The sequence below is a fragment of the Crocuta crocuta genome, unplaced genomic scaffold (genome assembly GCF_008692635.1).
Source record: "Crocuta crocuta isolate KB4526 unplaced genomic scaffold, BGI_CrCroc_1.0 scaffold331, whole genome shotgun sequence".
In the NCBI taxonomy this organism is placed as follows: domain Eukaryota; kingdom Metazoa; phylum Chordata; class Mammalia; order Carnivora; family Hyaenidae; genus Crocuta; species Crocuta crocuta.
The window spans coordinates 686,408-696,890 of NW_027531015.1; positions in this window are offsets into that span (position 1 = coordinate 686,408).

Consider the following 10,483-nt stretch of genomic DNA (forward strand, 5'->3'; position numbering starts at 1 on the left):
AAACAGGCTTCCTGGAGAAGAGGAAGAAATTCTGCCTCAAGACTGCAGTGCGAACTCTTGCTTAAGTTTTTCAGGCTGCCCTGTGGAGTTCAGACCCATCAGCCCCACAATTGCATTAGCCAGTTCCTCATAAAACACACACACACACACACACACACACACATTCCATTTGAATATCTGCTTCTGAAGGACCCCGCCTGCAATAGTTGCTTCCAAGAAATACATCATATTGATTCTGTTCCTCTGAAAAATTCTGCTTGATACAGAGAGTTTGAGGAACAGAAACAAGGCCAGTGTAACAGAGCACAGTGAAAGTGCAGTGGGGGTATGGGTTGGTGGAAGAATGACAGACAATGAAACCAGAAAGGTAGGTAGTGGCCAGGTTACCTTAGATCTTATAGGTTTCCTAAAATAAGAATCCACAGAAGAGATGACAAGCAACAGTTTAAGTGAGGAAAGACATTAAAATTAATGAATCTTAAAATTAGGGGTGGCTGGGTGGTTCAGTCGGTTAAGCATCTGACTTCAGTTCAGGTTGTGATCTCGCGGATCATGAGTTCCAGCCCCACATACAGCGGTGTGCTGACAGCTCAGAGCCTGGGGCCTGCTTCTGATTCTGTGTCTCCCTCTCTCTCTCTGTCCCTCCCCCACTTATTTTCTCTCACTCTCTCTCAAAATAAACATTAAAACATAGATCTGAAAATTAAATTAGGTCTCTTGGCTATCAGATTGGCTATAATATTCCAAGAATCAACTACCACGTTGTTGGTAAGGCTGTGTGAAAACAAGCACTCTCAAGGATCTATGGTAGGAGGGTAAAAGGGATTAACCCCTAGGAGAGGAATTTGATAATATCTATCAAAATGACATATACATTTACCACTTGATCAAGTAGTCCTGATTCAAGGTATTTACCATGAAGACATACTTTTATAAATATGAAAAACACAAAAAGTTCTTCACAGCATTATTTGTAATGGCAAAATATTGGAAGCCACCTAAATGCCTAGCCGTAGGAGATTTGTTAGTAAACTCTTAGTAAACTCTAGTACATGCACACAGTAGAGTTCTGAGTAGCTTTAAAAAAAAAAAAAAAAAAGGAAGATTTCTTTATACCGACAAGGAATAATTTGGGGAATATTTTGTTAACAGGAAAGCAAAAGGAGAAATAATATAGATAGATTGCTAACTTTTAAGTAAGAAGGAAGAGGAAGCAAGAGTGTATGTTTGTGTGTGTGTGCACATGCACCCATGCACATATTTGCTTATTTTTGCAAAAAAAAATTTCAGGCAAAAAAAATTAGCAGGAACTAGAAAAATGTTCCTATTACCTATGGAATGGAAGAGAGAGAGATAGGAATGAGACTTCCCTAAGTATATAGCCTTTCACATGATTCTGACCCTTATACTATGTGAACATTTTGAATAATTCCAAACATAAAATTAAAATGATGTGGTAGATACTGAAAGGTGCTACCCAGATCCTCTTTTAAGGAAACATGGGCTGCCCAGCAATGGGAAGTGCAGTCAGCAGACCGTCTCAGCTACTTTAGGCTTTGCCAGCTGAGAGAGCAGCCTCATGTAGTCACACCCTTCCTGGGGCAACCACATCCTGCGGCTGTGGCTGCGTGAAGCAGGGGCCTAAAGGCCCAACGCTGGATAATATTCCTGGGCTCCCGCCAGGTTGGCTGAGGTTTTGTTTGGCCCACATCACACTTTGTCGTCTCCCTTTTCCTGAATCCAATTTTGTTTCTCTTCACAGATATTGATCTCTAATAAACACCTTGCATCCCAAGCTCCAACTCGGCTTGTATCTGAAGAACCCAGCCTGCGATTGTTGCGGCCAAGAGATGGATTACTCATCACCTGGCTGGTAATAAGGACCCCTTCGCTGGTGGCAGGTGGAGCACAGCAGCCCCTGGCACAAAGTGGTGATCCAATTGTTCGCTGGTGATGAGTTGGAAGGCAAGACCAAGGAAGGCAAATGCACTAATGGGTGCTCTGTTTCTCCATCTGAGAAATGTAGAGGATATGGCATTATTGCCAAACTCCACTGACGCATTACAGAATGATAGTGAACAGCTGAGGGCCAGTTAATAGATAATAAAAAATGCCAAAAGACCTCTCTCTTTATTTACATACAAATAAGCTCATATCCTTTACTAGGAGAGCAGAGGAAGTTGAGGATGAAGTTAAGGTGCAACAGTGTCAGGTTGGTTATGCCCTGGTGAGAAAAAACTGGGCCACTGACTCAGGGGTGGAGATACCAGGCCAGTGCTTCTGAAGATTTTGACTCCCCAGATTCCCCTGGACCTTATGAGCCCATAATAGTATCCCCCAACTCCCTATTAAAAGTAAGTATTCCTGGGGCACCTGGGTGGCTCAGTAGGTTAAGCATCCAACTCTTGATTGCAGCTCAGGTTATGACCTCATAGTTGGTGAATTCGAGCCCTTCATTGGGCTCTGGGCTTCTCCCTCTGTCTCCCTGCCTACTCTCTCTCCCTTCCTCTCTGCCCCTCCCCTGCTCATGCATGTGTGTTCTCTCTCTCTCTCTCTCAAAATAAAAAAATTAAAAATTGAAAAAAAATGAGTACTCTAACCACTCTGAATGATAATCATAGAGGCCTCTTTCTTACAAGTCAACAAGTGCCCATCTCAAGATTTGCCCCCAACCCCATTCCTAGCCTATAGTCCTATGATTAGAGTTAGATAACAAAATAGCACAATAACACAGCAAGGAATGAGTTGGGCCTGATAAGGGAGGAAAGAGCAACAGCGAGACCATGCTTGCAAGTATTCAGAGTTGAAGGAATATGCAGTGATGGGATTCTGAAGGTGCTGATCAGAGAAGAGTTTACTGACCTAGGAGCATTTATAAAAATACAGTATTTATTAGCCCTGCATGGACTCCAGAAGATGGTATGACCTTGTTCTTAGAATGGCTCTTTGAAGCATGGAAATCACCTGCTCACATGATGCCCACACTGAGAAAAACATGGCCCACACTAAGGAAAACTGTAATGCCAGTGTTGCTGTGGTAGACAGTAGAAGAAGGGATTAAAAAGCTTAGGAAAGTGAGTATACTTAAATGGATGTACTACTATGATGAGAAGACTCTACAGATGATTATGTTCCACAGGGAGGCCCAGAAGACATATCATTTACTAAGGCTATGAGAACAAACTGTGTGAGGGACACTGGCATCAGTAGAAACTTCTAACAGGGTCAGGGCTGATGGGAGGAAATTCTGTTACAGAAACTGGCTTACTGATAGAAATGGGGATGACAGAATCCCCAAATAGTAGAAGGCCTGAGGTAGCCCTAGGGAATAGCAATTATTGTAATGACCAGCAAGATCAGAGGGTAAGCTAAGGGAGTCTGACCCACACAAAGTTACAGAGATTATTAATGATATACAACATTGGGGCACCTGGGTGGCTCAGTTGGTTAAGCATCCAACTTCAGCTCTGGTCATGATCCCATGGTTTGTGAGCTCGAGCCCTGTGTCGGGCTCTGTGCTGACAGCTCAGAGTCTGGAGCCTGCTTCAGATTCTGTCTCTCTCTCTCTCTTTCTCTCTCTCTCTCTGCCCCTCTCCCACTTGGACTCTGTCTCTCAAAAATAAATAAATGTAAATTTAAAAAACTTAATGATGTACAACATGCCCAGGGGTAAAGTGAATTGTAACTAGTTAGCTTATATCAGCAGAAGCAATGAAGGGTAGATGATCAAAGGGTGAGTGGTATGATTCCTCGCACAGTTCTATACTTGAGCCAGCTTTCAAATGAAAAATTCATTGATTGATTAAGTGGCAGGACCCCTGAAAGGAAGAACTCAGTAACACCATGACAAGTAAACATGGGTGATGGTTTCCTCTCTTCCCCAAAGAGACTTCCAGTCATTTATATGGGTAATTAAGCACTGAGATAAAGGAAATATCCAGACATCCAAGGACCGATGGATTAGGGTCTAGATGAGTCAAGACCAAGCTTACATTGGATTTTCTGAGTACATGTTCATCCCCATTGTTTATTTCCCCTGTCCCTGAATTAAGATTGATAGACTTGGCAGTTGGTATAACCTTTACATCGGCTTCTTGGTCTGTAAAGCAACAGTAGAGAAGACCAAGTGGAAACCTTTAAAGTATCACCCCACCAAGATAATAGATATACAATCCAGTAATGCCTCCCCAGGGCAGCAGAAATTAGTGCTGCTCTTAAGACTCTAAAGGATATAGCAGTGGTGGGTTCCATCCATTTAATTCACTAGTCTGACCCCTAAAGAAACTGGTTAAATCCTAGAGAATAACCATAAAGAAGTTCAGCCAGTTAGTACCCCTGAGCACAGCCACCATCCCACTTGTGGTAGCTATGCTAGAGAAAATTAATAAGGCCTCATGTACATGGAACACAGCCATTGATTTAGTGAGTTCTATCCTAGTCAGGAAAAAAGCATATGTAGAGTTTCAGGGACATGATACATCTATAAAATCTTTAAAGTTTCAATAGTTAGGGTTGTGTTGGGGATCTCCTCAAAAGACAAATTACTGCCTCTTATGCTTCCTACCATGAAAAAGGAAGTATATTAGCTGGTAAGCTTTCGTCTCTAGAGGCAACATTTTCTGGCTCATATACTGAGTGATGAGGGGCTGCCAGCTTCGAATGAAGCCCAGAGTAAGAAAGAGCTCTGCAATAGGTCCAAGATGCTATGCAAGAAGTTCTGCCACTGGGACCACATGATCCACAGAAGCTATGGTGTGAGGATATCAGTAGTAGGAAAGGATGCTATGTGGAGTTTGTAGCCAGTCCCAGCAAGAAAATCAGAGCAGGACCCCTGAGGTTTTGGAGGAAGGCTATGCCATTGATAGAAGAGAATTATGTACCTGGCATGCTACATAGGGCCTGTCGAGATAGAATGCCTAACCATGAAAATCCAAGTGACCATGCATCTGGAATTGCCTCTCATGAGAACTCAGAAGTTTATAAGATTGAATGGCCAGCAATAATTGCTTATAAGGCAGAAGTGGTATATCCAAGTTTGAGCATGAAGAGGGCCAGAGGGCACAAAGCAAGATGCATGTGCAGATAACCCAGACTCCCAGGATACATACCACTGCAGCATTAGTGCCCTCTCTTAGGTGAAGGAGGGAAAAGTCTGACCATGGTTTATAGATAGGTCAGCTCTATATTGTAGGTACAAGCTGATGTGGAAGCCAACTGTACTATAGCCTCATTTAGTGATGAGGAAAAGCTTTTCTCATTGAGTAGAGATCTTATGGGCAGTGGCTTGGCCAGGAAGATCAGTGACAAGGAGGTCTGGAATAGAAGCATATGGATGGACAATTGGAAATGCACACAAGGTGTGAAGATTTTTGTATCACATCTTTATGCCCACCAAAGAGCATCCACTGTGAGAGACAACCAAGTTGACAAAATGATTTGACCAGTTAATATCAGCTGGCCTTTGCCAGTGCCCATCCAAGTACTGGTACGATAGGCACAAGGGTCAGTATGATATGTTTATTTCCTAACACCAGCCACTGAGATGGCCTAGAAGCAAGAATACTCTGGTAGCAATGAGTACATCTAGTTCCTCGATCTTGGTTTTTAAAAGTGCCAAACTCCGTTAAAAGGAAGCAGGATTCTTTGGAGAAATGGATTCCAGATCTAGGAAAGAAAACATACAAGGTGAGCCTGGAATATACTTTCATACTAATGAAGCAAGAAAGTGCTCAGCAGGTCATAGGACCCAGCTTAAAGGAGTTCCCACCAAAGTTGGTACTGTTTGAGCATCACACTAAAAATGATATTAATGAATTATAATACATTGAATAAAAAGACAATTGTAAGTCCATAGTGTTCTTTTCAAAAAGTATAATGGAGAGAAGAAAGAGAAGCCCTTTATTTGCAAGAGAATACAAGCTAATAGATGCAGTAGAAATAAGTAGGAAAATCACCATTTGCAAACAATTGACATAGATGGAGATCATTAATGAATGCTTAAACCTATAGGTAAAAAGTTTTTAGAGAACAAGATATTCACCCAGTTTTCAAATATCATACCACAGATTAATTATTCATTACAAGAAGGGAAAAATATATAATTTTATAATGGAGAGATGTGGTAGACACCATTACAACCAAGTGATGAAACTTTGCCTCATCAATAATGCAGTAGACGATATTTTTTTGCCTCTAGTTGTGATGTACTTAAATTTTTTTTTTTTTTTAATGTTTTACTTATTTCTAGGAGAGAGAGAGAGAGAGACAGCGCGAGCAGGGGAGGGTCAGAGAGAGAGGGAGTCACAGTCTCCGAAACAGGCTCCAGGCTCTGAGCTGGCAGTCAGCACAGAGCCCGATGCGGGGCTCGAACCCACGAACCGCGAGATCATGACCTAAGTGAAAGTCGGACACTTAACCAACCAAGCCACCCAGGTGCCCCTAGTTGTGATGTACTTAGAGAGACATGACATTACCTATGCTATGCTTTTGTCAGAGTGCTTAACCGGAATCTAAACACAAGGAAACAGATGAATCCAGATTATGGGACAAACTACAATAAAATAAGCTTTTCAAAATGCCCATTGCTTAAAGCAAAATAAAATGCAGTGAAACTATTGCATATTAAAGATGATTAAAGAGTTATGCTAACCAAATGCAATATGTGATCTTCGGTTAGATATTGGATCAAAAACAAAACAAAACAAAAAACAAGTAGAAGGCACATTTTGGGGACAATTGGAGAAAACTGAGTATTGGACAACATATTAGATAAAAAATATTATGTTAGTTTTAAATCTCTTGGGTATAATAATGGATTATTAGCAGAATGTACTTACTCATAGTAGAGACTTACCAAAGTATTTAGGAAAGAAGTGTCCTGTTAAATAAAGAGAATGTGGCAAAATGTTAAGGATGATGGGTAAATCAGGTTGAAGGAAAAATGGATGTTAATTTTACAATTCAATTTTTCTTGATATTCTTTTAAAATTAGCCATTGGAGGGGGACAAAATTTTCTTTTTTTTGTTTTTAAATATTTTTATTTATTTCTAGGAGAGAGAGAGAAAGCGTGAGCAAGGGAGGGTCAGAGAGAGAGAGGGAGACACAGGCTCCAGGCTCTGAGCTGGCAGTCAGCACAGAGCCCGACGCGGGGCTCGAACCCACGAACCGCGAGATCATGACCTAAGCAAAAGTCGGACGCTTAACTGACTAAGCCACCCAGGCGCCCCAAAGGGAGAGACAAAATTTTCAAACGTAATTTGGCATAGTCACATTGCAAAACTGATTTTGTGCTGTAATACCCAAAAAGGTAATTTAAAAGACAAAATATAAATTAGGAATCAGTGCATGGTATAGACAAGGCAGAAAAACATGATTGGCATAGAGGAAAATCTCATGACTATCCCAGGGAATCCCAGGGAGATAAAGAGATAGGGAGAACCTATATATGTGGTACAATAGACCCTTCAGCAGCTAAAAGGAATGTGTGTGCAGAAATGATTTTCACAGGACTCTCCCTAAAACTTACACCATCTTTTCAGGCAGAATGGGAAGTTTAGGGCAGGACAGTGGGCGTCGCAGAGTGATTAAGTTTTGTGTCATCACTGTCAGTATTCTCTGCTCTCCTACTGGTTTATGTGATTGCTGGGAAATGATCCACAGATACTTTCAAACTATAAACCTGCTGTACATTCCTGGGAAAGAGGCCTGATTCAGAGGTCACCTTGGAACCTCAGTTTATCTCTTGGCTTTTCTCTAAGTAGTAAATCACTGTTCAAACCATATTGCCACCCAAAGATCTAGGATCATCCTTTACTCCTAAAGTTGTAGCAAAGTCTTTCTTTCATAAGCCCTGAAAATAAGCTCTGAGATAATGGGGAGTGCATGAATTGGATATTGGAGATGAATTATTGAAAAGCCAGCACTTCCTAAGCCCTTGTAACTATGGAATTAAGTTTTGGAAACATGTAAAGCTTTCTCCAGACCAAGAGAAAATCATGATATGTTTAGCATCTCTCTTACTTTCTTCCTGTTGCAAAAACATTTCCTTGTTATCATTGCTTGTTAGCAAACCAGGGTGGAGTCAACAACGTAAACTTCTGTGTTTGCCTGATCTAGGGACAGGCATATGCTCCACTACTGCTATTCCATACTGAGGAGACAGGCTCTTTTCAAGGAAAATGAAAAACTCAGCCCAGGAGCTATCTCACTTGTTTTCTGTGCTTTTCTTGAGAGAATTTTTTTTTTTTTACATCTTTACACATTGGCTCTGGTAATTTCAATTGTATTCCTTTAGTGTCATGCATGATAGCTTTTTACACCATTGCAGAGGAACAAAAGATCTATATAGATTAGGTCTTTGAGATACACGTGGCAAACACCAGTAGCTCAGTGTTCCTGTCCTTGATGAGTTTCCTCTCAAATATAAACTGGGACCATGTCTTGAGATATTTTTCCTGACGTTTCTAGGTATACCTGGAATGACAAATAATGCTTCTCGCTGAAACAAGAAGATAGACTGACAGGTCTTTAATGTGCTGGGTTGCAGGGTTACAACATCGTATGTGCGTCCTCTTCTCCTTCTGCTTTATTGCTTCTGCTTCCTCTCCTTTCACCTCTCCAGCATCTCATTTCTTTTCTTTTCTTTTTCTCATGTTTATTTATTTATTTTGAGAGAGAGGGAGAGAATATATCAAGCAGGCTTTGCACTATCAGCACAGAGCCTGAAGGAGCTCCATCTCAGGAACTGTGAGATCTGGACCTGAGCTGCAATCAAGTCAGGTGCTTCACTGACAGCCACCCAGGCGTCCTTCCAGCATATCATTTCTTTTTTTGGGGGGGGGGGGNAAAACAATCTTGGAATTTATTCTTTAAAAATATGCGTTTCTGAAGAACTTGTGATTGCAATAATATTCTTTTTTTTTTTTTTCAAATAGTTTATTGTCAAGTTGATTTCCATATAACACCCCGTGCTAATCAGACAGGATCAGAGCTTTGTGAAGCAAATGTTTCCAAACTGCATACTATAGTCCTAGATGTAATTGTTCTTGAAATGCATGAATTCTAAAAGGAATTATAGGGGTGCCTGGGTGGCTCAGTCCGTTGAATGTCTGACTTCAGTTCAGGTCATGATCTCACAGTCTTTGGGTTCGAGCCCCGCATCAGGCTCTGTGCTGACAACTCAGAGCCTGGAGTCGGCTTCAGATTCTGTGTCCCTCTTTCTCTGCCCCTCCCCTACTCATGTTCTGTCGCTCTCAAATAAATAAACGTTAAAAATGTTTTAAATAAATAAAAGGAATTATAGTTTGCAATGCTAGTGAGGGTATTAAAAATAAAATAGGAGTGATGAGACTCTTATTTTTTTTCTTCCACAAGAATATGACACATTTGGGCAGGAACAGATTTTGAAAACAAGGGCTCCAGTTGTTCTCAGGATTGAAAAATAAATTGACTACTTTTGTCTCACACTCATGTATATTAATTACTGATTTAGCAAAATCTTTCATTGCTGTCTAAAGAATGTCTGATTTAATTACATTTTAGTTCTATTCAGAAGAAAATATCCAATTGAGTTGTTTCTCTTAATTAATTCTTTTTCTCACTGGAGCATAAAGCCATACGGTGCAGGCTGAAACTCACAGTAGGAAAAGCAAAATTGTAAGATGTTTAGAGTTACAAGGAGCTTTGGAGGCTATTCGGTGCAATCCTCATCTGGTTCATGAAACCCGTACACAGTATCTTCAACTAGATCAAGAACTGGATTTAAAATCCCTACAGCAAAGATGGTCCTGGAGCTACTTGTCTTTCAGAGATCTTGAGCAAAAACCTTGTGATTCTCTTTTGAAAATTATGTCACTAAGTGTGAGAAGAACCACCTAGGAAAGTATTACAAAAACAGTAACAGGAAGCCAAATTTTGTTTTTAAAACAAAGTAATGTTCTTGCTTGATTAGTGTAATAGGCCTGCTGGATCTCACAGAATAGGCTGAAAATATTTTTTTTTTTAAGTATTTTTATTTATTTCTAGGAGAGAGAGAGAGACAGTGTGAGCAGGGGAGGGTCAGAGAGAGAGGGAGATACAGACTCTGAAACAGGCTCCAGGCTCTGAGCTGGCAGTCAGAACAGAGCCCGACGCGGGGCTCGAACCCACGAACCGCGAGGTCATGACCTAAGCGAAAGTTGGACGCTTAACCGACTAAGCCACCCAGGCGCCCCGAAAATATTCTTATTAGATGAGTAATGTAACTCTATACATAAGAATGAAATATTCCTATATCTACTTGTGTGTGCATTTGTAGTATTTATTTAGTTTTCTTCCCTTTTTAGGTGCCTAGGGACAGAGAGTTGAATTGATCTTATTCATCAGTTAGTACATTATCAGTATCTATCTCTAACCTTACTTATAGTCTCTTACCTTAGGTTCCAATTCTAATTAAAAACAAATACAAAGATAAATGTTCCTAACTATATATTTATCATTATAAAA